The sequence below is a fragment of the Brachycentrus maculatus genome, unplaced genomic scaffold, assembly GCF_059751285.1.
Source record: "Brachycentrus maculatus isolate JH-2025_06_01 unplaced genomic scaffold, ASM5975128v1 h1tg000055l, whole genome shotgun sequence".
In the NCBI taxonomy this organism is placed as follows: Eukaryota; Metazoa; Arthropoda; class Insecta; order Trichoptera; family Brachycentridae; genus Brachycentrus; species Brachycentrus maculatus.
The window spans coordinates 1,992,632-2,019,933 of NW_028280809.1; the positions used below are offsets into that span (position 1 = coordinate 1,992,632).

General features: G+C 32.1%; 1 protein-coding gene across 3 annotated transcripts in view; it reads left to right on the forward strand.

Moving 5' to 3' along the window:
* LOC148311880 (hexosaminidase D-like) overlaps positions 1-27,302 on the forward strand; it is a 122,813-nt gene that overhangs the window by 35,990 nt on the left and 59,521 nt on the right. The window lies entirely within an intron of this gene.

The window sequence follows — 27,302 nt, forward strand, 5'->3', positions numbered from 1 at the left end:
TCCCCATGCAATAATGCCATACTGTAGTAGTGAGTGAACGATAGCATAGTAAACTCTTTTTAGGTTGTCGATGGTTAGTATGTTTCGGATTCTAATGAATATATATATGCATTTTCTTATTCGTTTTACTAGTTCATTAATGTGACTATGGTATTTCAAATGTTGGTCTATTATAACACCTAGATATTTTATTTCTTTTTTTGGACATAAAACAGAACATAAGTTTTTGCAATTTGAATCCCTGCAGTCACCATTGTGAATTGTAATTTTTATATTTGTCGGTATTTTGAGTTTATGGATACAAAATGGGATAAAGAATGTTTTATCTGTATTTAGGGATAATAGATTATTGTCAAACCAGAATTTTAGGATTTTCATGTCCTTATTTGTGCGATCATTTACGGTATTCCAGTTGGGTCCGTTTATAACTATTGCGGTGTCGTCAGCATAGGATATTATGTTACCGCTGATGTTTTGGTGAAATATGTCGTTGACGTAGATGATAAATAGTAAAGGGCCTAAGACTGTACCCTGAGGTATACCGAAATTACTAGTAAGGGGTTGGCTATAGGCTTCATTGATTCATGAACAAGGTTTCTAAATTGGTACATATATATAGAACTTCCAAGAATTTGAGTAGTGTGGTTGTCAATAATGGGTAGAATTGGTGAATGTTACACGTGTGTAAAGTGATCACTTAAACCAGCCTATGACGGTCGTAAGCCCCGTAAATGCCCAGACTTCCATATTCTTCTTCATCTTTGATGAGATATCAAAAAATAATATAGTAATAATGTGATTTACAATATTTTGAGTGTTTCCAAATATTGTAAATAAATGAGCTGGTCAAATTATAAGCTACAACAGTAAAATAAAAAGGACATTTGCTAGCGTTTCGCATGTATGTGATTATAAACATGGATTCGGACCTCACACACAAATGAAACAGTTTCTGTCCATTAAAAAGCATCTTTCATCTCACCATAGATGCCTCTAGTGAAATTCTAGTGATGTTTCGAATTTAAGCCATATATAAATATAGATGTTCCAAGATATTGAGTAGTGTGGTTGTCAATTATGGGCAGAATTGGTGAATGTTACAGTGTGTAAGGTGATCACTTAAACCAGTCTATGACTACAACATTTTGAGTGTGTCCAAATACTTGTTCAGCCCCGTGAATGCCCAGACTTCCATATTCTTCTTCATCTTTGATGAGATGTCAAAAAATAACAGTCTATGACTGTTGCAAGCCCCGTAAATGCCCTGACTTCCTTATTCTTCTTCATATACGCTGAGATGTCAAAAAATAAAATACTGCGATTTAATTGAAAAGTTTGTCTTGTAATTTGGAAACGTAAAGAATATTATTCGCTATCACGATTGACATAAATTATAAAATCCACTATAATACTAAGTCATATTCGGAATTAAAATATTAACCGATACAAATAAAGTTATTAATTTTTAAACATAATTATATACTAGTTGTGGCGACACTAGTACTTTTAAAATCCGCCAGATCAAATTTTACAAGACTTTAAAATAAATACTCTATCGGAATGCTAATTGTGGGTTTTATTGTTTAAAATATTTATATTTTTGAAAACCCTACTAAAAATACTCAAAAACAGCGTTGTTTTTCAAAGTCCGCTATATTCATGGAACTTACCTTCTGATCCATATCGGCCAATCAGAGAGCAGGAATAGGTCAAAAATTAAGATGATGTCATTATCGGTTTGTGTCTCGTGTTTTTTTTAAATACTGAAAAAAATCTATAAAAATGTTGAAATTCTATATTTCATAATATTTCATCTAAAGATAGACATATCTTTGAAACATAAATGTTACCCGGAGAATTTTGCATTTTTTTGTCAAATCGACTTACATGGATCTGGCGGATTTTTAAAGTAGGCTACACAGTTATAGAATATGTGTTTCTTGTCAAAAAAACATTGATTTGCTAAAATTATTGAATAAATAATAGACGACAAATTGAAAAGTTCCTAGAAACCGGTATAGTGGTGTTGTGCTAAGTGCATTTGAGAATATGTCAGTTCAATTAACAAGTCGCCAGAACCTGAAGCATTGCAATATCTATCTTGGTTTATAAAGAAAGATTCTATTTTATTTTATTTGGAAATTTAACAGAACGGTACATTAATTCATTCATATTAATGAGTAATACAAAACAGGTATTTTACCATTGCAGTTACAAAATTTCACATTTGTAAGTTAGTGAAAATACCTGTAAGAGGGGCGGGAGGGAGGAAAAGAAAAATAAGTGAAAGATCAAAGTTTAAGTCAAAGACAAATTATATGACAATCGGGACACACCACGATATGAATGTCTACTTACATTGTAAGCGATCTCAGTGCTGACAATGTCGAATAGAACATATTAAAATTCCCATATTCATCGTTGACCAATTTTGTTAAACGTATGGGATTTTTTAAAAAAAAGGAAATATTTGTGTTTTTATTATTTACACAAGTATTTCAATTTCATACTATTTCTGTGAGCCTTAGCGGCTCATTATTAGAAATAGGTATCAAATTGTGGTAGAGTGGGTTCGAACTGAGAAACTCTGACTTAAGAGTCCGTGACAGTAACCACGGGACCACAACCCGACATACACAACTTTGTTTAGTGTTTGTTCTACTCGCGGGAAGCGCTAAGTGTCAGTTCGGCTGTCCAAACTTAAAACACAGTAAGGGACAGATTCTATTTAGTCCAAAAATGCAAAAAAAAACGTACTGCAAAAAAATGTCCCTTACTGTGTTTTAAGTTTGGACAGCCGAGTTGTCCTGGTGAAATCTAAAACATATACGTTCTAACAATTCTGCCGAATCAATGTGCGAATTTAGCAATTTACAAAATTGGTATATTATACATATGTGGAGGTCTTCACCAAATGCAAAAATGCAAATCTGTTCTGTTTACTGTTTTCTATAGAAATCTTCATTAAAGTTGCGATAAAACGTGACCAATCCTGTGTTAAACTAATATAAAATCAACTTTATAAAATATAACAACTTTGTTTTTAACCACTTTTTTATTGGTACATTTTTTCTCCAACCCGTTTCGACAAGAACCTTGTCTTCATCAGGGTTTAACATGTACTCATGTAACAGGTTCTAGTCGAAACCGGTTGGAGAAAAATTGTAACAATGAAAAAGTGGTTAAAAACTAAGTTGTTTTATTTTATAAAGTTTTATGTTATAAACTGTGCCACAAAGTATCTGCGAAAAACATTCAAGAAACAATATGAAATCATTTAAACGCACCAAAACGTAACAATTTTAGAAGCTTGAATTCCTGTTTGCTTAAAATCATTTATAATGGAAATGTAACGTTTTGGTAAGTACCTCCACATATATATTTTTTATTGTATTTTCTAATAAAGTCTAGATATTTTGTAGTTCGCTTATCTTTGTGTGTTTCTTCGGTTGTACGCCTCTGACAGGATTGTAAATTGATGGCCGAAGTGTTTTATTTTATTCTTTCGTTTATCTCGAGTTACTCCTTGTTCGGGGACCCGAAAGTTTCGACAAAGATCGTATCGGAGTAAATAAATGGACGCTCTCCGGATCTTGGGAGATTATCCAAGGGTTTGTTATTCCCAGTATTATTATATCGATAGTAAATTAAAAGGCTTTTAACCGATTTCCGCTTTGGAAACTACAAGATGAAAACATTACTTCGTGTAATCGATACTTGAAGCGCTACCTTTGTGATTTTATTTTTTCTGAATCTGCTAAACATTTCGTAGAATTTAATAAATATATTTCATCGATATTACGTTGCGTGGGAATTATGGACATTGAAACGCACAATAGTAATTCCTAACAAATGTATTAATATTCGTTTACAACTCTTTCCAACTTTTTCGATACTTTGTGGCACATTTTATTAACTTTTTAAAATAAAACTTAAACCTTGTTTTTAATTTTAAAGTGCTGGATTTCTAATTTAACTAACATACATGAAGTTTTTTTTAGTTTTAGTTTTTTGGTACATAGGGCCTGAGCACCGGTAGTTTACAAGGTGATGATTTTCAACAGAAAAGGTTCTTAAGAATAAAGAGGGCGAGGATCTGCTTTTTTGTATGGACTTTTCGCTCCAAGGTCAAAGTTTTAACATATAGGCAATAATAGTGGTGATTTTTTTTAGATGAATAGGAAGACCAAAAAGAAGTTTTGTTTTGCTGTTATACCTTGTAACGCAAGCGTCGCATCGTATAAATATATGTAAAACTTGGCTTTTGGCGGATAGCAATAGTGGGAGGTGCGGCGCAGACTACCTATAGTTTTTTAAAATATTTTTATTTGGCAGTATAAAAAAAACTAGGGGTAAAATAACTGTGAACAAACTGTAGCTCTTAAATTGATAAAAATAAATACACACACATACAGTATGATAAAAATAATTGTGAAAATATCCTATTCACGATGTACGTTATTTTTATCCATATTGCATTTCAATTATGAGTTGGTGATTTAGTATACACTGTGTCGAATTTATGAAACCATAAGGTATGGATGAGAGTCAGGAGTACTTCAAACCCTTATCCGCACCGGATGGTGCGTAGGGCACTGCATCAAATAAACGCAGTGTTATCTTGATCGTTAACACACGAAGGAAAAGTGATCAGCCCTCCGCTTCAGGTACCAGTCCAGGGTAATATTGAATAAATATTTGAGTGAAAAAAATCACTTATATTTATTTGACTCCCCCCTTGGGAATCGAACCCAGGAGTAGAGGAATAATAATCTCTTCTAACTATGATATGTAAATGGCAACTCTTGTTTTTGGAATAAATCCTGAATATAACTAATATAACTTCAAACAATTTCGCAAGCCATTTTCAGCAGCCGCAAAAAATATATCTAGTACAATTTGCAAAATGATCTTTCAGTTTCACGAAGATTATTCAGGTGGTATCTTCTCGAACAAGCGTATAATTATTTCCAAACAATTTAGTACATGTTCAAAATGGAGATGTATTACCAGGCCTTGTTTCGTGACAGTTCTCAGTAAGTTTGACAAACGGAGCTTCGTTTAAATTTTCCTTTTCAACGTCATCCCGCGCCGATATTCCTCGAAGTATTGGATTTAATATAATATTCTTCGATAAAATTCAATACTTTAGTACAGGTAAACGCCGCAAAATTCGCGTTTTTATCGGGCGTTACTCATAAAATAATCATTTCCGCGCTTAAATTTCCGAATCGAATACTTCACGGTTAATTTTATTTCTTAAGACCACGTAAAAGAGAGTAACAATACAAATTTTTAGAATGAGGTGTTCATTCTAGCTATTCTAGTATTTATTTTGGCCAATTTTATTAGTTTTTTTAAGTATAAGTTGGTTGTTACTTGGCAGAAAGAGTATTTTATTTTCCCCCAAATCTCCTGCAAATGATAAAAATAATACAAAGTAGGTTTAATCTTTGTCGTGGAGAAAGAATACAAGTGTACGTACATATCGCTCACTCCTTTCAACAACGTCATATATCAAAAATCGTCAATTTTCATTTTTTTATGTTTTCGGAATGCCCAGAAAATGTACTACATCCCAGAATAGGTGGCATATTTTTAACTTAATATTTACCCGCTACAGGGCAGAAAGTGTTATTTTTGCATTTTGAAGAAAAGGTATTGTTTATTTTTTTAAAAATATACTAAATATTTTTCAATTGGAGAAAAAACATTCAAGTTTTTCCTAAAAAGATCTATTGCACAGTAAAAAGTTCAATAAGTGGTTTGATATTTATTTTTAATACATTTTATTATATTTTTAAACATTAAAAACGATCTCCTGAAAAATCACGTTTTTTGATAAATGACGTTGTTGAAAGAAGTGAGCGATATGTCTGCCCATTTTAAACGATCATTAAATTCGTATTAGTAGTAAACTAGGTTTATTTCTAAAATGTATTAAATTAAGCCTGTCTATAAACTTTTTTCTCGCCCTTGAATATAAATTAATTTGTGTCAGGTTGTGGTCCCGTGGTTAGTGTTACGGATTCTCAGTCAGAGTTTCTGGGTTCAAAACCACAATTTTATGCCTATTTTCAATAATGAGCCGCTTAGCCTCACAGAAATAGTATGAAATTGAAGTATTTTTGTAAATAATAAAAACACAAATATTTTTCTTTAATAAAATACAATTTGCGTATAATTCTAAGTGCGTGACAAAATATAGAGTTTTTTTTTTAATGTTTTTTAATTATGAGTTAAAAAATAATTTGGTGTAACTTCTAATTCTTTATTTATTTATATTCCTTTTTCTTGAGGATGTTACTTTATTTTATTTATTGTTTCGGCATTAACTTTGTGGTAAGACATGTTACAATAATTAAAGAAAACACTTTAACTGTTACTTTAACTGAATAAAACAATAGCAGGATCGTGATTAATTAACGAGATTCGTCACGACTATTTTCCCTAATTGTGTGCGCTCACAAAAAAATTAAATCTTAATACAATATCAATCAGTACTGTTTGCCGAAGAGTTTTGCCTAAAGGAGAACTTTGCCATAATTTGATTTTCACTCAGTTTTTCACAGCACATTTACCCGAGTTGGCTGTTCTTTATTCGCCATTAGCAAAGAAATACGTGATTTTTCTTTCAGGACACATGTGCACGAAATCTTATTACGTGGTCTGTATTTACAGAAAGCGTGTTAACATTTATTTGTCTATGAAAAAAACTTCCAGCCAATAAGCAACTAATTGATGGTGGAGTCACTATTAACGATGTTTGTATTATTTTGATATATTAGTTATTCATGACGAAAATGCGTAATTTTGATATGGCGTGTAATGTAATCGAAGGCTTGACGTGAACCAAGCATATCCCGGTCATAAACCCTGTAAATACGCAGACTTTCAAATACTTTACAACATTTTGAGTGTGTCCAAATACTGGATTATCTCCAATTACAGGAGTTATTTTCAAATTATTTTTTGACATCTCATCAAAGATGAAGAAGAATATGGGAGTCTGGGCATTTACGGGGCTGGCGTTTCCCATGCGTGTGATTATAATCCAGGATTCGGACCTCACATACTAATAAAAGAGTTTCTGCTAAAAAAAAAACTTATTTTCATCTCACCAATAGATGTCTCTAGTGAAGTTCTAGTGATTCAAGAATAATGTTTCAAAATTGGTTCATATATATAGAACCAAGAATTTGAGTAGTGTGGTTGTCAATAATGGGTAGAGTTGGTGAATGTTACACATGTGTAAAGTGATCACTTAAACAAGCATATGACGGTCGTCAGCCCCGTAAATGCCCAGATTTCCATATTCTTATCACCAAACTTCCTAGAGACATCTGTTGGTGTGATGAAAAGAAGCTTTTTATTGAGCAGAAACTCTTTTATTAGTTAGCGAGGTCCGAATCCTGTATTATAATCACACACATGAGAAACGCCAGAAAATACCATTTTCATTTTTATTATTTAATCTTATAATTTGATCAGATAATTAATAATATTAAAAATAACTCCTATAATTGGAGATAATCCAGATTTGTGAACAAGTATTTGTATTATTTATTGATTCGGCATTAACTTTGTGGAATGACATGATTATTTTATTAAAATTAAACACTTGAATAATCCACTTAATCGAGTTTTATTTTATTTACGACTAGTTTCGAAAACGACAATTATTTTCATCTTCTGGTACAAATTAAAACTAACGAATAAAAACATATTTAGGTGTATATATAGGTTAATAAATATAGGTAGAGGGGTTAAGGAACAACATTTTTTGTTAAAGGAAACATTGATAATAATGGTGACGTATTTTGAAAATAATAAAATATTTATTAACCTATTTATTAATCTATATATACACCTAAATGTATTTTCATTCGTTAGTTTTAATTTGTACCAGAAGATGAAAACAATTGTCGTTTTCGAAACTAGTCGTAAATAAAATAAAACTCGATTAAGTGGATTATTCAAGTGTTTAATTTTAATAAAATATCAAGTATTTGGACACACTCGAAATGTGGTATGTTAAAATGATTTGTTTGCTCGTCCCCTTAGCGGTCAAACCCCTCTTTCAATATCGCACGAATAAATTATTGCTGAGTTAGCGCTTACCACATGTTACGAGAGAAGAGCTTTTACTTGTATAAAATAATGGACTTTACCCATTGCAACAGATGCATTTTTCGGTTTTCATCCAGTTTTCGGAAGATAAATCTAAAACCTGCATAGGGTAAGGCTTTTTTAGATGGTACTTTATTTGGGCTATTCTGATTTCATATAACCGTTTTTAAATGGTCAGCACGTTTGGTTACTGCGCTGGAGGTCATGGATTCGATTCCTAGTGGGGTCAATATAAATGTGATTTTTCACTCAGACAGGTGCCGTGGTATAGATGGGTAGACGTTTGACCGCGAGACTGGCGTCGGGGGTGCGTTTTCTGCCAATTGCAAACTAAATTTAAAAAATATATATATTTTCAAATAATAAAACAGCTAAGTATATATTTTTTCCCACTTTTATTTAATTTGACCAGTGACCTGGTTTCGTCTTTACCGACATCATGAGTTTGATTTTACTATGTGTTTATTTTTATTTTCAATTGGTCTGTGTGTTTGTGATATATTTTTCACATTGATTTTCCCTATCACTCCATGTACCATGGTCTGGTATCTGAAGCTAAGGGCTGATCAATTTTCCTTCATGTATATGACGATTGAGATAACACTTCCTCTATACGATGCAGTGGCCGATGGACCATTGAGTGCGGATAAGGGAGACCAATGAAAATATATAGATCAACAAATGAAAATAAAATTCATTTCTATGAATTGTCATTGATTTCTCGATTTGGAATCATTATTGAAAATGTTTTGTATAGCTGAATTTTAATCATATCAAAATAATTAATTATGGAAAGACAGCTCGGAGTCAACATCCCAAGAGCTACAAGCTGAAAAGACAGCTGGGAGTCAATATCCCAAGAGCTACAAGCTGGAAAGACAGCTGGGAGTCAACATCCCAAGAGCTACAAGCTGTAAAGACAGCTGGGAGTCAACATCCCAAGAGCTACAAGCAGAGGCACAAACAGATCCTTAGGATCTAGAAAAAGAAGAAGAAGAAGAAGAAGATAATAATTCAATTTCAGTATCATGAAGCGCCCTTGGCTCATTTATTTGGGCACCTCGTGAGATTAAGGGATGAAATACTGCGTTATTTTGGAGACGGTTCAGAGGAAATATCTCTACATGAGGGAGTTATGGAAGGTTTCCATAGTTGTTCCCTTCAGACTTTATTCTGGGGATGCTTGGATTTGATATTCTGGGAAAAGAAGGGATGCGTACCCAGCCATACATTTCTTCCGTCTGATCGACGGTGTGACAATTAGCCCAGTTGTACTGGAAAGAATTCATCTCTATATTCTCGATAACTATCTCAGGTTTCTTTAACTCAATCGGTAGAACTAACCTACCGATGGAAATGCCAATAGGAAGGAATTGTAATGTATGTACATAAAAGAAAATAAATGAATAAATGAGAAAAAATGAGGTAGTTTTTTACGAAAATGGCGCTAAATAAATTATTCAAATTTATTATTGTTATCCCAATTCTTTAAAAAAAAATATTTTAGGTTAGGGTGGGGTACGGTTGGAGGATCCGTTTTATTAGCCTTTGAAGACGACAACCTTTGTTCCTATGTAATTTTTCGGCATAGTCAGAATAAACCTAGTGCATATCTCGCATAGTAAGATATAAGAGTAAGAAGTAGCGGAATGTGGTTTTTCACATTCCCGAATCTGACGTCACGTGTTTGAGGGTCTTTAGTTCCCGCGCTTAGCTTTGCGATTCCCTGTTTTTGCTCGTCAGCGCCAGCATGTGGAATTTTGTCCCAGACCTAAGCATATATCAGTGGCGTGCACAAAGAATTAATTGGGGTAGGTAGTAATGTAAGCTAGGTACTACTTACTAGGGTTGGCAGTAGAGGTAGGTAGAATGTAAGCAGGTACTACTTAGTAAGGTAGGGTAGGTACTGGTTGGATGTCATGCGGGTAAGTTAGGATAGGCACTGCTTTTCTGCCTATATGGAATGCACGCCCCTGTCATATATGTACATATATACACATTGGCATGTCCAATGAATGACGCCAAATCTGCTGAAAATACCATAGTATTTTTTGGTATTCCACCATCAATTAAGGGTCATTATATAAACTGAAATGAGTTGTTTTTTTTTAACCCTTATCCGCTCCGATGGTGCGTATAAGGGTTAAAATGTCGTGACAACCATTTTATTTTAGTGTGCAAAAAATAAACGAAAAATTCCAATTCCTCTCATGCAGAATAAAATCACTTTAAGAATTCCGTTTTGCGGATATATGTATTCATGGAAAAGCAAAATAGAAAGAAAAAAAAGTTTGCCTGTTGCCTATTGGTACAAAACAATTTTTGTCTCATCCCTCTCGCTAAACGCTCCTCACTCTCACACCCTCTAAACGGAATTCATAAAATTATATCCATACATTTAGTTCGCGCAGAAAATCAAATTGAAAAGAGATTTGTTTCAACAATGGCAAAGAGTGTTTATAAATTATCGAATACATTTTACTTTTTTCTTTTTTTTAAGAATCTATGAATTTCTGGCAAAGTACCCTCATAAGTCCTGGTAACCAAATTAAGTGTATTATATCGAGAAATGACGAGCCGGAGACTTCAATATCTTATTCTCTATCCATTGTTTTACTTTGAAGCGGGTAGACATTTACTGCTATAAATAACAATAATTAAATGGCGTTGTTTAAAACAAATTAAATGTTATTTTATATTATTATATACCACGGAAATACATGAAATTATTGTGATAAATATAGGTAGAATAATTGTTGTCTTTGCGGTGAATTTAAAGTCTGCATTACCGATTTTGGACTATTAAAATCTCACGGGTTATTGTCCAAAGGGAAATATTATATCTGAACTTTTTGCTGTATCGTTTTGGGGTTATGAACTTTCGACCCTTCCTGATTTTATTGTTTTTATTCCCTCGCAGCGAAACTTTCCTGGCATTGTTCTGGGAACAATTTTCCGGGTTATTATCCGTGGAACAATGTCCCATATTTATGTGTAATCGCATTTCACCGGAATTGTGCTCTAAAAGGTTTAAAACGTTTACAAATTCATACCCATTTTTGCGGACGTTTTCGCTTGCAGAATCCATTTCGGTTTTTACCCATACGAATATGATATCGTCAAAAATGATTTAAATCAATACGATTTTACTACCGAACATTTGTTTGATTTATACTTCTTTCAAATTTACGTTTCGTTCTGATATTTATGGTGGAACTGCATTTTATATAATTAATTCACATCTATATAGTTTTTTTTCCCCACATTTATTTTATTTCACCAGTGACCGGGTTTCGTCATCGTTTCGTGATTCGTAATTTAATTTTTGTGTTTTTTTAGTTTCTTTTTATCTAAAGCGCAAAAGTGATAGAAGCATGTACAGTATCTACTCAATGAATTAGGGCCACCCATTATTTTTTTGAATACTCTGAAATCTTTTGGATTATTATATTTATTTTACATAAATACTTTGACTTTTCTATTGACATCTTATATCATGTATATTACCTTCAATAATATGTAAAATATACCTGGATTATTTAAGCCTTTACAAAATTTCAAACCCTTTTTCTGAGAAAGGTCCCTAATTAGCACAGTTAGACAGATAGTTGAAAGTTCAAAAAATAGTCCTATCTCATTTATTAGTGAAGTTTCTTGAGTTCTGGTTGTTGTTTTGTTCAGAGAGGTTATATAGTTATCGTGTCTTGTGAAAAAAACTTAATTTTTAATTTTAGTTCATAAAGTATAATTTTTTTTTGTAAACACAAGTGTTTTTTTTGAAAAGGACAAAATGGGAAAAAGTAAAGACATTTCTGAGGAAAAAAAGTCTAGTGTTATAGTGCTATTGAAATTAGGAATACTATCTAATAGAGAAATTTCAAAAAAAGAAAACGTTTCTCGTCAAACAGTGGACAGAATTTCAAAATCAATAAAAAATCAGTCACCCGCCACCAGCAATCGGCGAAAGAACTGTCGTAGGATTAGAAAAACAACACCGAGGACTGATCGAAAAATCGTTCAAAGTGCCTTAGAAAACCGTAGTGCATCAGCAAAAACATTAAAAATAAAATTGGAAGAAGAGGGTATAAATATATCGGTATCAACACTGAGGCGACGTCTTTACGAAGTAAATCTGAAATGCAGGCGCCCTGTAAAAGTACCAAAATTGACACCACGAATGAAAGCGGATCGATTAAAATGGGCCAGGCTACATCGAAATTACTCGGTAGATGATTGGAAAAAGGTATTTATTTAAATTGAATTTTCAACATATCATTTTAGTAAATAAACTTATATATTTGAATTAAACTTAAATTTTCATTATTTTTAAGGTCATCTTTAGTGATGAGTGCCGGTTAGAAGCCGTGACAGAGAGCCGTCGATTCGTCAGGAGAACATCAATGGAACGTTACAATGAGGCCTGTGTGGTAAAAGATATAAAACACCCCCCTGCAACAATGATATGGTCATGTATTATTAACAATTTACCTGGGCCGTTGTTTTTCGTGGAAGGAACAATGAACCAAAATTCCTATAAGCAGGTCCTCGAACGAATTTTATTGCCCTTCTACCATACACTCGACCCAACAGAAGGTCCATACACCTTCATGCAGGATGGGACACCTTGCCACCGGGCTAAATCAATAATAAAATTTTTGTCTAACAAAAATCTGCCTTTGCTCCCCTGGCCTGGAAATTCTCCGGACCTTAATCCTATAGAAAACGTATGGAGCAGGTTAAAAAATAAGGTTTACTCATTTCCAAATCCAACAGTAGACTGTCTAAAAAAAATATTCAAAAAATTTGGTCAGAAGACGAAGAAATAAAAAACATAATAAAACAGTGCATTTTAAGTATGCCAAAAAGAATTGAGGCAGTTATTTCTGCCAAAGGTGGAAATACTAAATACTAACTATATTTATATGAAAATATATGCATAATTTAAGCGTAATAAAGTGTTCATGTGTAAATAAAATTCAATGTTGTTTTATTCAAGGTTTTCTCTGAGTTATTCCTGTTTAAATTGAGAAATTGCGCGAAATTCTGCGTGGCCCTAATTCATTGAGTAGATACTGTAGTTTGACCCCATCTTAGTATTTTTATTATTCATGGATTAAATCCCTTATCCACGCCTAATGGTGCATAGGGCACCGCATCACATAAACGCAGTGTTATCTTGATCGTTAACACATGAAGGAAAGGTGATCAGCCCTATGCTTCAGGTTAATATAATAATATGAATAAATGTTAGAGTGAAAAAAATACTTATATTTATTTGACCCCCCCCCTGGGAAACTAATCCGGGACCTCCAGTACGGTATCCGAGTGTGCTGACGACCTTTATACTACGGAGGCGGAAAAAAATACTTAAATATATCACATTAAAGAATACAACCACGTGTTATACATAGTAAAGAGTAATTTTAAATGATTGAACCTCTTTCCTACAAAAACAATTATTTCAGACTTTTAATGTTATTTTTGAAGAACTTTGGGAATATAAGTGTTAAAGACTGCGATGCTGTTATTTCGTTACTTTTATGGATAACATGTTATATATTAAAACGTAATTTTGCAAACCGACACACAATACGGAGACGTGATCCTGTTAGTACGTGAGATTTTTAGTATGAATGTGTTTTTATTATAATTTAAGTTTTGCGGAGATTTCGAAACTTTGTTCACGCTTATATTATAATACCTTTATACTCGTATCTCTCACATAACGAGGCTAGCTAAACCTTTATTAGCATACATAAGTAGGAAGGCCCAAAAGTTTTCTGCCTAATGAAGTTAAAAAGGTTTTTTCCATACGACTTTTAATTAAATTATGCAGGTTGATATTGTAACTTGGTAGTAAAAGCATTTCTTTTATGATGACTTATTTTCTTGCAGCCCATGGTATGGTAATATTTAACACGTTTTGTGCGCCGATCACGGATCCCGTGTTCATACAAATATTACAGCCACGCGTTGAACACGGGAGTCGTGTTTAATAAAGATATGGATTCGTAGCCGATTTTGCATGTTTTGAAAACACGAAGGAATACTTATTTATGATGTTTAAATCGAAAGTAGAATTTAATTTTGAACAAAGTTATCGATTTTCAAAAATCGCGATTTTATATTTATCTGTGTGACATTATTTTATATGTAAACGTGTAAATATTATTAAAAAATTATTGGCGCATTGGAGACATCTTTCTTTCCTTAGAGGAATTTAATTGATCATAAGCAAAAGTGGTGTTTTATACAGACTATTCTTCTTCATTTTTTTAATGTGATTAATTGTCACGAATGTGGACAATATTTATGAACCGTGAGCAAAGAAGCTTTAGACCAATTGAAATGATGATCATTTTACTGAAGTAAAGATCAAGACTAATTCAATTGTCGATTTTTCCTTTTTTTACACGGATACCATCTGTTTATTTTAATTAAATTTTTTAACACTTTAATTTGAAAATTTGACAGAAAAGGTCCATGAATTCATTAAATTAACGAGTACTAACGAGTAACACAAAACAAATATTTATACCATTCCAGTTACAAAATGTCATATTTGTAAATTAGTGAAATACCTGGAAGGGGGACGGGAGGGAGGAAAAGGGTTTAATTAATATGACAAGATCGTATTCACAAAAAAAATATCATGCCAATTCTTTTAGCTGGAAACTTTTGGACCTCCCTGCGTCAGTACGAACTTAATAGCTAAGTGCCTGGTTATACGTCGTGCGTTGGAGTATTACATGCAAAACCACGACACTCTCAGATCTAATTACGAGGGACCGAGTAAAGAGTAGTCGGTACTTTGAAGATGTTGTAACATAGAAATCTAGCTGAAGTACATTGTACAAGGTGGCGCAAAATGAATCACCCTATCGCGAGATGTTATAATTTTTGCATATGGCGTCGCACGTCAATCATATTTGACATTTCGCTTACTCCTTTCAAGAACGTCATAAATGAAAAATCGTCAATTTTCAGTTGTGCATGTTTTCGGAATACCCAGAAAATGAACTGTATCCCAGCAAAAGAGGCATATTTTAAATTTAATATTTACCCGCTACAGGGCAGAAAGTGTTGTTTTTGCATTTTAAAGAAAAGGTATTGCTTAATTATTTTTTTAAATATACTAAATATTTTTCAAATGAAGAAAAAACCTTCAGGTTTTACTTTAAAAGATCTGTAGCACAGTAAAAAGTTCAATAAATGGCTTGATATTTATTTTTAATACATTGTGTTATATTTTTAAACTTTAAAAAACGTTCTCCTGAAAAATCAAGTTTTTTGATTTATGACGTTCTTGAAAGGAGTGAGCGATTTGTGAACTAGACTGCTGCAGTATAAAACGGGCACAAATGTGTATCAACGCTGTCGGCAGCCACTTGACGGAAATCATGTTTTCCACTTAACACGTTAAACGCCATGGGGGGCACCGGTGACCTCAATCAAGAGCTATATTAATTTCTTTAAACTATGGAACCCATCGTAAAATCAGAAAATAAATTAACTAAATACATAATAACATATTATTAAAATACGGAAATTACCGAAAGGGTTTTTTTGTGAATTTCAAAATTGACAAATTTTTGTGTTGGCGCTTAACGTGTTAACAGAAAAAATTGTTAAGGTTCAAATAATGTTTTCCATTACTCAATTTTTTTTTTAAATTTAGTAAAAAACGTTATTCACAAACAACATTGGATCATCAATTTTGAGCCACTCGAATTTTTTTGTATACTGCAGCTGTCTAGTTCAAAAATATCAAATATTATCGACGTACGACGCTATTTGCAAAAATTATATTTTTTATTTATTTTATTTATTTATTTAATAGGTTTTTATTTTTATTTTTTTACTTTATGTATTACGGATCTTTAGGCATGGCGGCCTATGTTAAGCCGAAATACTTACATGTTAAAACAATTATTTATTATTATTTTTTTTACTATTATTTTTAGATTATATACATTACATACAATAGATACAATAACAATTTACAGTTTAAGGTTTTACAATAAAATAATTACACCTGGACTTTAATTAATTCACTTTCTACCTTGTCCCTTCCAACGGGTAGCAACCATCGACGGACACTGTTCTTAAAGACATGATCACTGCTGGAATTCTTAATGGTTACGGGCAGCAAATTAAATATCTTTGGCGCAAATAATGAAAAGTTTTTTTGCGAAAAACTTGTTTTAACTGATGGGCCAATATAATTTATATTTTTAATTGTTAATATCAATATCTTCTCATAGGGTGAATAATTTTGCCCCACCCTGTACAAGAGTCCTGCACTTATGCTTATACTTTGTACTATTGTGTGTGCAGAAAGCCTTTGAGAGGCATCTCCCTTCCCCTCGCTACACAATAATAATATGAACATTTAGTACATTCTAAGAGTGCGCTGTACTTTGTCGAGTTTATTGCTTTGCTCGGGAATCATCTGCATGCGATCGGTTCATTCGTTCCTTAGATAAATTTCCGTATTGTGTGCTTTCAATTTCGACGTTTTGCCTATATACAGAAGTTTTATTATTACATCAACGCATATCCGTGAAAATTTATGAGAATATTCAAGAATACTCGTACCAGTATTATGGTATTACATGAATTTTGTTCTAATCAGCTTTGTGGCTTTATCGAGAAAAGGGGTATATATTTTACATAAAACAATGAAATGTTATGAAACAGGAGGCATACAACGTATTTATTGTAACTGCAGACAGTTAGTAGAATTCCATATTGAATTGTTGGGTAATATATATGGGTAACACCTATAATGGATAATACAATTTCATTTACTATTCATTTTCTTTACTTTGTTCTCATTGCAAATCTCTGATATCATTTTCCTTTGATCCTTGAAATTCTCTTAATCAGTGAACAAATCGAACGTTCACATTTCAATATCTGAAAGGAAAAGTAATTAAATTTTCCATCTCCATTGCCGACATCTGCGCTTTATATTCGCTATTCACAAATATTGCCAATTCTCACCCCTTTGATTCGCACTCCAGAAAGTAGATAACCTTTGATTTCGTCCCCGTCGATACGAAGTAGTCCTTTTAATCTTATATTCAAAGCCTTGAAAAACATTGCTTCAATCCGTCCCTGCATAACTGCTATAAAATTAAAAGCAATATTTAGGCAAATGACACAGGTTGAGACTAGATCGTCCAAACCGGTTGAAACCAAAACGTTATTGGTTTTTTGGTGACCAACAAAAATCTAAAATCTCATTTTCTTGTTTTCTTGAATGTTTTCGCAGATACTTTGGCACATTTTATAAACTTTATAAAATTAAAGAACTTTGTTTTAACCTTTTTTTGATTATTAGTACACTTTGAACTACCGGTTTCGACAAGAACCTTGTCATCATCAGGGTTCATTAAATTCTAAAACATTAAAATACTCATAATAAATTACATTCCCTTACCAAAAACTCCGTATTTTTTTTACGTAATTTTAAATTTTGTTTTATGTTATTAATTATTAGTATTTTAATGTTTTTAATGTTTTAGAATTTAATAAACCTTGATGATGACAAGGTTCTTGTCAAAACCGGTAGGTTAAAATGTACTAATAATAAAAAAGTGGTTAAAACAATGTTCTTTAATTTTATAAAGCTAATTTTCTTTGTTCATTTGGGTATTTTTTTCGATTATGTATCCAGTACAATATTTTTTTTCAATATAAATACTGCACGAAATCAATCAATACCATTATTATATTCTACTGCAAAAAAAAAATTGGTTGGAAAAAAAATATATTTATCCAAAAAGGGTACGATTTAAACTGTTTTTAAACATATATTGTGAATCAAACTTTATCCGCCCCCGTAGTTAAGTGGCGTTTGGTTAGGCGTTAGGTTATTAGGCGTTAGGTTTAATAATTTATTGAAAAAATTTTCATATGAATATCACAAGCAGTCGAATACTTTTTTTCTCCATGACTTTATATACAAGTATTATATTTTTTTGAACGTAGTATTTATAACAAAATTTCTTAGGATAATTTGTATAGTTGATTTTTTATCACATTTTTTTAGGATAAGTTGTATAGCTGATTTTTTATCACAGTTTTTTTTTAAATATCTTATTTCGGACGGGAGCACTAGAGTGGGAATTATCTGAGGGTTTATTTAGTAAATATTCATATATTGGGTGAGAGGGTAAAACATACATTCATAACGGGGTCGATATTGTCCTTCACGCGCTTGAGAGGTCTTCCAGGGGGCCTAGATGCCCTAGGAGACAAAAGAGATGTCTCGAAAGTGGTCATTACGTATTTGTTCCTCCCTATGAAGAGAGAGGAAAAATTAATCTTCAACCTGCAACGTGAAATTTTGAGAAGAGGGCGATAGACCAAAAAGATTGGGAACCTGTGGGGTAGAGGCTTACAGTCGACATCTCATTCAGCCTCTACTTCAATGGCTTTCATCTGTGTAGTACATACTGAATTCGTAAGCTTAGCATCTCCGAATATACTCCGGCAAGGCTTATGTCAATTGCCTCTTAATTTCAACTTAATTATTTAATTTTTTCTCTTTTTCGTATTACTGTAATTTTCTTCTGAAATATTACGAACGAGAAAGACTTTATTAACGGAACATCCTTCCTTCCCGAGCTCTGCTCTGTAACTTTAGCGATTGCCAGTTATATGAAACTTTTTCTGTGCGTTGTGATTAGCATAGTTTACGCTGAAAGTTTCATGAAATTGGCTGTTTATCGGCGGATGACATTGCTGAAATTAAGTTTTGCCGTAATAAACTGGAAAGTCGTGAAAAAACTGTTACGTCACCTTGGTGTGCCGAAAACAAATTAAAACTTTTTTGATATTGGATCGATTTTTATGAAGTATGAAAAGCATTTTTCGTACTAGATTTTCATATGTTTTATTTGAATAATAAGGCTATATTTTATAATCTTATTACGAATATAAAATGAATAAAATAAAAACGCTCTTTATTTTCAAATAAATTAATATAAAAAAAACAACTTATGACACTTTTACACCCAAGTCGATGAGACTTATCGATTATCTTTTTGGATTTGCGTTACATGAGCCCTCACAAAATATAATAATAAGAGGCGATGAGAAACGCGATTATCTTAATGGATTTGCGTTACATGAGCTCTCACAAAATAATAAGAGCCGATGAGACATGCGATTTTCTTAATGGATTTGCGTTACATGAGCTCTCACAAAATAATAAGAGCCGATGAGATATGCGATTATCTTAATGGATTTGCGTTACATGAGCTCTTACTAAATCATGTAAGTCGATGAGGCATGCGATTATATCCATGAATTGCATTATATGGGCTTTATAGAATCATACGAGTTGGTGACACTTAAATACCTTTTCTGTTGAGCGAATTTCATGAATGAAAATCATTTAAGAAATTATCGATTTTTAGTTTTTTTTCGAAATATTATACAAAGAGAATATTGAGAAATTTCTTTAAATGTGGTGTATGAATCCGATATTTTTCCTGATCGATAATACCCTATACTATTCATTGATTTAATGACCGATTGTAAGCACAATATCTACACCTAATGTATCTGGAATAATTTTTAAGTATTTGTTTTAATGTTTTCTACATAATTTTTGTATAATATACCTTCTTCAGACACGCTTGTCTGATCGCAGATACTTAAGGAATACCCCTTATTTTATGTTGATTATACCAATATCTGCGACATCATAATACGTATTCTCAATATGGAAAATTATTTTTGCTGACCAGTATGTCGTATGTGGGTAGATTTAATATACGCACATTTTATTCTGAAAATATATTTCTGCTCGCGTTACACTTTCCCTTGCATATATATTTTTTGTTTTTCTAGATGTGTGCGACAGTAGGCTATGCGGCTGGCTAACACACGCGTGTAAATATGACACGTGTCACATTTCAGGAACCATTGGGGGAAATGTAAAAATTCCGATATTAGGGGAGTACATATTTTCTAGCAGGTTTTTTAGGGGTAAGATTTAGGAGTTTGTATGAAAACCGTGTGACAAGCACCGTACGACGATCGAATATTGTGGTGGGCGGATTCCGGCTACGAGAACATGCTATGATAATAACACTTTGGTGTAGCCTACATGTCATTTTTTTAAATATATGATTTTTAAAAATTTTGCAAAATTAATTGGCCATACTATTGATGCAAAATATTTTTTTCAAAATATGTACATATTTAACACTGTTCTATCATTCATCGTTTACTTTGCGTAATACCATTTAGAGACACTACATAATGACTACTGGTTTCATCAGTCTACTATTCACCTGAAGATGAAAACAACTGTAGCTTTCGAAACTAGTCGTTAAAAATAAATTCAATAATACTCAAGTGGTAAAAAACAAAAGATTTTATTTGCAATTTAATTAATTTATAACTTTGTGGTATGGTAATAAAACACTCTCCTTATCATCCATTGTTTACTTTGTGTAATACCACTTTTATAAACACTTATTCGTAACTTCCGGTTTCGGAAAATCATCCCATCGTCAGGTCATTAAAATAAAATAATTAAAATAATTAAAAAAATCATGTTAATTTTATTTTAATGAACTGACAATGGAATGATTTTCCGAAACCGGTAGTCACGAATAAGTGATTATAAAAGTGGTATTACACAAAGTAAACAATGGATGATATGAAGAGAATTTTATTAACTTTATAAAATTAATTAACTTTGTTTTCACCACTTTTTATTTTTTTTATTATTATTACAATTTAACCTACCGGTTTCGACAAGAACCTTGTCATCATCAGGGTTTATTTTAATTCAAAAACATTAAAATACTCTCACCAAAAACTTCCACACACTCCAAAAAAAAGTGGTGAAAACAAAGTTAATTAATTTTATAAAATTTATAAAATGTGCCACAAAATATCTGCGGAAAACATTCAAGAAAAGAGAATTTTATAGTTTTTTTCCATATATACTAATACAGAAAAAAATTGTATAGTTGTTATTCTATCATATAAAATGCAGTTCTACGAAGAAATGTCAGTCTGAATCTTAAATCTAATACAAAATATATATTATTTTTCTTATTCGAATAAATGTTTGGTCCTAAGGGGTTATTTGAATGTCTCGAATAGTTAATGACGCTATAAAATCTTAATTTTTAAAGCGACGTAAATTATAAAATACGCCAATGTTTCCCGTCCAAAGCAGAACGGATCTCTGTTTTGGCATAAGGTACCGCTTCGCTTCTAGAGAAACTCGGATCTATTATTCAAATGCTAAAATAACAGACGCAATCCGTACAGTCTGTTACCAACAACGACAGCTGATGTGATCTTCTTTTATAGATTGTTAAACCCATACTTTGATTCGCCGGAATTACTGGAACGTATGAGTTTTAGAGTTCCCGGTCGGATCATCAGCATCGAGTGACACCCTAGCGCTTCCCACGAGTAGAACTAATTCTTAACAAGGTATTTATCGTTCATCAAAATTGGTCAACGATGAATATGGGAATTTTAATATGTTCTACTCTACATTGTCAGCACTGAGATCGCGTACATAGTGAGTCGATATTCATATCGTGTTGTGTCCCAATTTTCACATAATTTGTCTTGGACATGAGCTTTGATCCTTCCCTTTTCCCCTTTTCCTCCCTCCCGTCCCTCTTCCGGGTATTTATATTAAATTGCATATCGCTCACTCCTTTCAAGAACGTTATAAATAAAATATCGTCAATTTTCAGTTGTGCATGTTTTCGGAATGCCCAGAAAATGTACTATATCCCAGCAAAGCGGCATATTTTAAACTTAATATTTACCCGCTATAGGGCAGAAAATGTTATTTTTCATTTGGGAGAAAAGGTATTGTTTAATTTTTTTTTTAAATATACTAAATATTTTTCAAATGGAGAAAGAACCTTCAGGTTTTACCTAAAAAGATCTGTTGCACAGTAAAAAAGTTGAATAAGTGGCTTGATATTTATTTTTAATACATTGTATTATATTTTTAATCTTTAAAAACGTTCTCCTGAAAAAACAAGTTTTTTGATTTATGACGTTCTTGAAAGGAGTGAGCGATATGTGAAAATTGTAAATGTAATGGTACAAATACCTGTTTTTTTGTTGAATGCATATGCATTAATTTATGTAAGCATTCTGTGAAATTTCCAAATAAAATAAAAATAATAAAACTTCATATTGAACAAATAACGCGGTTACACAGTAAGCCCGCCGAGGCACCGGGCCGTGAGTTGTTAGGTCGATAAATCGACCGAGTCGATATTTTTTTGTCACGAGATGTACATCGGTTGTCTACCAAATCGCGTAGCATGAATAGATTATTACAGTATCCAATGATGTCGCAGACCGCGACGGGAAGTCGGGAATAAACGGGAAAATTGGATTCCGTAACGAGTAGGTAGAAGGCAGAGGCAAGACAGCGCCGAGATCTCGCTTTGTGAGATTCTTTACTTAAGCCAATATAAAAATGTTCAATATATCGCCCAATCCTTTCGACAACGTCATAAATAAAAAAAAACTTGATTTTTCAGGAGAACATTTTTAAAGATTAAATTTATAATACAATGTATTAAAAATAAATATCAAGGCACTTACTGAACTTTTTACTGTGCAACAGATCTTTTTAGGTACAATCTCAAAGTTTTTTCTCCATTTCAAAAATGTTTAGTATATTTAAAAAATAATTAAACAATACCTTTTCTTCAAAATGCAAAAACAACACTTTCTGCCCTGTAGCGGGTAAATATAAAGTTTAAAATATGCCTCTTTTGCTGGGATAAAGTACATTTTCTGGGCATTCCGAAAACATGCACAGCTGAAAATTTACGATTTTTTATTTATGACGTTCTTGAACGGAGTGAGCGATATCTTCGGCAGATAGGCGAGTTGATGTAATCGACAAAAATCGATTTTTAGATTTCGATGTACTCATTTTTGTTTATTTTTTTTGCGTCGATTTGTTTGGATTACATACAAAAAATGTTATTGTAAACACAAAAAAATACTTTTTTTATTTTCTCTTGTAATATAGAAAAAATATTAAGGTTACGATTTTTTATTTAATTTGATCATTTAACCCATTCATTACGATTTTTTTATTTGAATAATTTATGTAATATTTATAGCCCAAAATATATGTTGCTAATTTAATTTGACGGGAAAAACAAATATTTAAATTAAAAAACCCTTATCCGCACCCCAATGGTGCATAGGGCACTGCGTCATATAAACGCAGTGTTATCTTGATCGTTTACACATGAAGGAAAGGTGATCAGCCCTCCGCTTCAGGTACCAGTCCAGGGTAATATTGAATAAATATGACAGTGAAAAAATCACTTATATTTATTTTACCCCCCTTGGGAATCGAACCCGGGACCTCCAGAACGGTAGCCGAGCGTGCTGACCATTACACTACGGAGGATATTTCAATAATTGATCATATTATTTATTGATTATTTCAAAAGATTAATTGGGACATATTGTCTTAATAGTATTGGTGAGTGGGTCGTATGTGTCCCAACAGTATTTTATGATAGTAAAATAGTGGAGCATATAAAATATATGTTGCACTAAAAAGAAAAAAAAGAAAAGATTAACATCATTGTAATTCAACATTTCTTTTTTATTCAGCATATGACCGTATAATACTAAAATCCCAGATCCCAATGCATTTGTAAGCATTTAAATTATTTAAGTAATTATTGAAAATTCTCTGGGACAATATGTCCCTACTGTATTGAAAGGATTAAGATACTTAAAAATTCTACGAGTGCTAGTGTCCCAACAGTATTTTATGATAGTAAAATAGTGGAGCATATAAAATATATTCTGCACTGAAAAGAAAAAAATAAGAGAATAACATCATTGTAATTCAACATTTCTTTTTATTCAGCGTATGACCGTACATTACTAAAATCCCAGATCCCAATGCATTTGTTAGCATTTAAATTATTTTAGTAATTGTTAGAAATTCTCTGGAACAATTTGTCCCTACTGTATTGAAAGGATTAAGATACTTAAAAATTCTATGAGTACTAGTGTTTGAAGTTGAGTTGAAAAAAAGTGAAAAACATTTTTATAATATTTGTATGCATGTACAAAATAAAGGAAGAAATACTTGTTACATATCTCCTTGTTAATTAAACAAACTAATTGGCGCTTTCACCTGTTGACTGGCATCTGTAGACAGATAAACATTATACACATGTTTTGCAATTCGTGGGAAACAATTGTAAATAAACTAATATTATAGTTTAAATAATTACAATGAAATCCCAATGGCAAAAAAAATAGTCACTTAATTTGTAAATTTCTAACTAACTAAACTAACAAACCATCACGCCGCTTCCCTGCAGGGGTAGGCAGAAAATATCGAACGCCACACCACTTTGTCTTTGCAAACATTCTTCGCCTCTTCCACATTCATGCATCTCCTCATACATACCCGACGATTAATACGACTCCTGACCCTGCCGCTTTCAAGTATTTGACATACTTGATTATGCCAAGTTTTCCTCGGTCTTCCTCTGCTTCTTTTTCCAACTACATTCGTCTCATAAATTTGTTTGACCGTTCCTTCCTCACTCATACGTTCCACATGTCCAAACCATCTCAACACTCCTTTCTTAATTTTATCGATAATGCTTATCTCAGCCTTGCATTCTTTCTTTAATTCAACATTCGAATATCTATCAAACATTGTTTTACTACACATTCTTCTGAGGGAAATTTTAAATTTCTAATGGAAAAAATAGGAAAACAAAGGAAATGGAAGCAATAATGGATTGAGTGAAGAGTGTAAAAACAAGTTAAGTGTTGATGGACGTTTGGGTACCACGAAAAAGTGAGTAATGTTTCAGACATTTCTCGAAAGGTACTTAACTGCATTTTCACTAGGAGTAGTAGTAGTTCGTTCCAAAGTCTAGCAGCTTTCGCAGAGAAGGAATTATGGAAGAACAGAGTATTTCGACGTGGAATGCAAAGTGTTCTCTCCTGGGAAGAGAGAAGTGATGGACCATGTTCAAGATAAACGAAATTCACGTCAAGGTATATGTATTTTGGTTTGCTAGGGTTGTGGAAATAAAACACCACAATTTTCTCGAAACATTAGATTTTTGACTTGTCATAGTTTAAATATAAAATGAGTGGTAAATTTATTCAATATGGATCAAAATCCCATAATAATATACAACTTTAAAGATTACCATTCTCCAAAACGTTAATTCATAAATAAAATAAAGAAATAGTTGAAAATTTTAATATTTGTGTAAATAATAAAAACACAAATTTTTCCCTATTATTTAAAAAAAATGAATATTCCTGTCATTTTTGACTTCTCATAGTTTAAAATCTAAAATAATCGTAGATTTTTTGCTTCTTATAATTTCAAATCTAAAATGAATATTGAATTTATTCAATATGGATCAAAATCCGCATAATAATTATACAAATTATATGGTTGGCATTCTCCAAAACGTAAATTTTTTTCCCATCAATATTCCTGTCATTTTTGATTTGTCATAGTTTAAAATCTAAAATAAGTGTCGATTTTTGACTTGTCGTAGTTTAAAATCTAATGTAAGTGTAGTTTTTTACTTGTTAAAGTTTAAAATCTAAAATAAGTGTTGAATTTATTGAATATGGATCAAAATTCTCATAATAATATGCAACGTAAATGGTTTGCATTCTCCATAATGTTCATTTATTTATAATTTTATTTTAATGACTTGACGGTGGAATGATTTTCCGAAACTGGTCGTCACAAATAAGTGTCTATAAAAGTGGTATTACACAATCTAAAAAACGGTTGCAAAGGAGAGTGTTTTAATTTGTTCCCACCATATTCGCGTAATTTTTGAGTTGTCATAGTTTAAAACCTAAAATAAGTGTTAAATTTATTCAATATGGAGCAAAATACGCATCATAATAAACAACTTAAATGGTTAGCATTCTCCATAACGTTAATTTATACCCATCAATGGAGAAGCGAATCGCTCTCCCAAAATACCGTATGATCCGACGTATTTGAATTGACGTTTCGCTGTCAACCGGGTTGACAGTTGACAGTTTGGAATAACAGATTAATGTTTGACGGTTTTCCGTTACGTCGGTTTCAACTTCCGCCATTTTATGAAAATATCGGACACTGAATAAACAAAAACAAATTCAACAAAAACAATCGATCACTACGTCTAACCTCGCAGTATTTTTGTGAGTATTTGAAAACAGTAGATTTGTAAATAAAAAATCCTAGTCACCAATGGATGTATTGATTCTTATTACGAGTTTTGTGGTTTTATGTATCCATTTTATTTTTTTAAGTATACTCATATAATAAATAATAATATTTCTTACAATTTATTGTGATACGTGTTTCTATGAATTCAACATCATAGTACATGATGTGTTGGATGCATCGAAAAACGTGTCACAATAGATTAAAAAAGATAGTGGTATTAACGAAGTAAAATAAAGCATATAATTTTATTTAATTTATTTACAACATTTTGAGTGTGTCCAAATACTCTTTCACAAAATCTGGATTATATCCAATTACAGGAGTTATTTTCATATAATTTTTTGACAAGTTTGAGTTATTTTCATATTATTAAGTTTTGAATTATTTTTCATATTATTTTTAGTGAAGCTCTAGTGATTTAAGAATAAAGTTTCAAAATTGGTTCATAAATATAGAACTTCCGAGAATTTGAGTAGCGCGGTAGTGTTGGTGAATGTTACACGTGTGTAAAGTGATCACTTAAACCAGCCTATGACGGTCGTCAGCACCGTAAATGCCCAGATTTCCATATTCTTCTTCATCTTTGATGAGATGTCAAAAAACAATATAATTTAATTAAATTTATAGTGATTTTAAAACAAAGTAACATTTTAATTATAAAATAATCCATTTTGATGGAAGTAGATTTATGTTACTGCATACTGATGAATTCTGCTGGAGAGGTATCTTTGCATCTTTTAAGGGATTTTCCAATGTCAGGTTTTTTCCTTTATGAATTGGAGGACTTAAATATTTCAATTCTATAAAAATTATACAATTATTGTGTTCTGACAACCGCATCATCTGTCCATCCATTTAAGAAGATAGAATAATTCATATAACAATAAAACACAATAATATATCTCAACCTGTT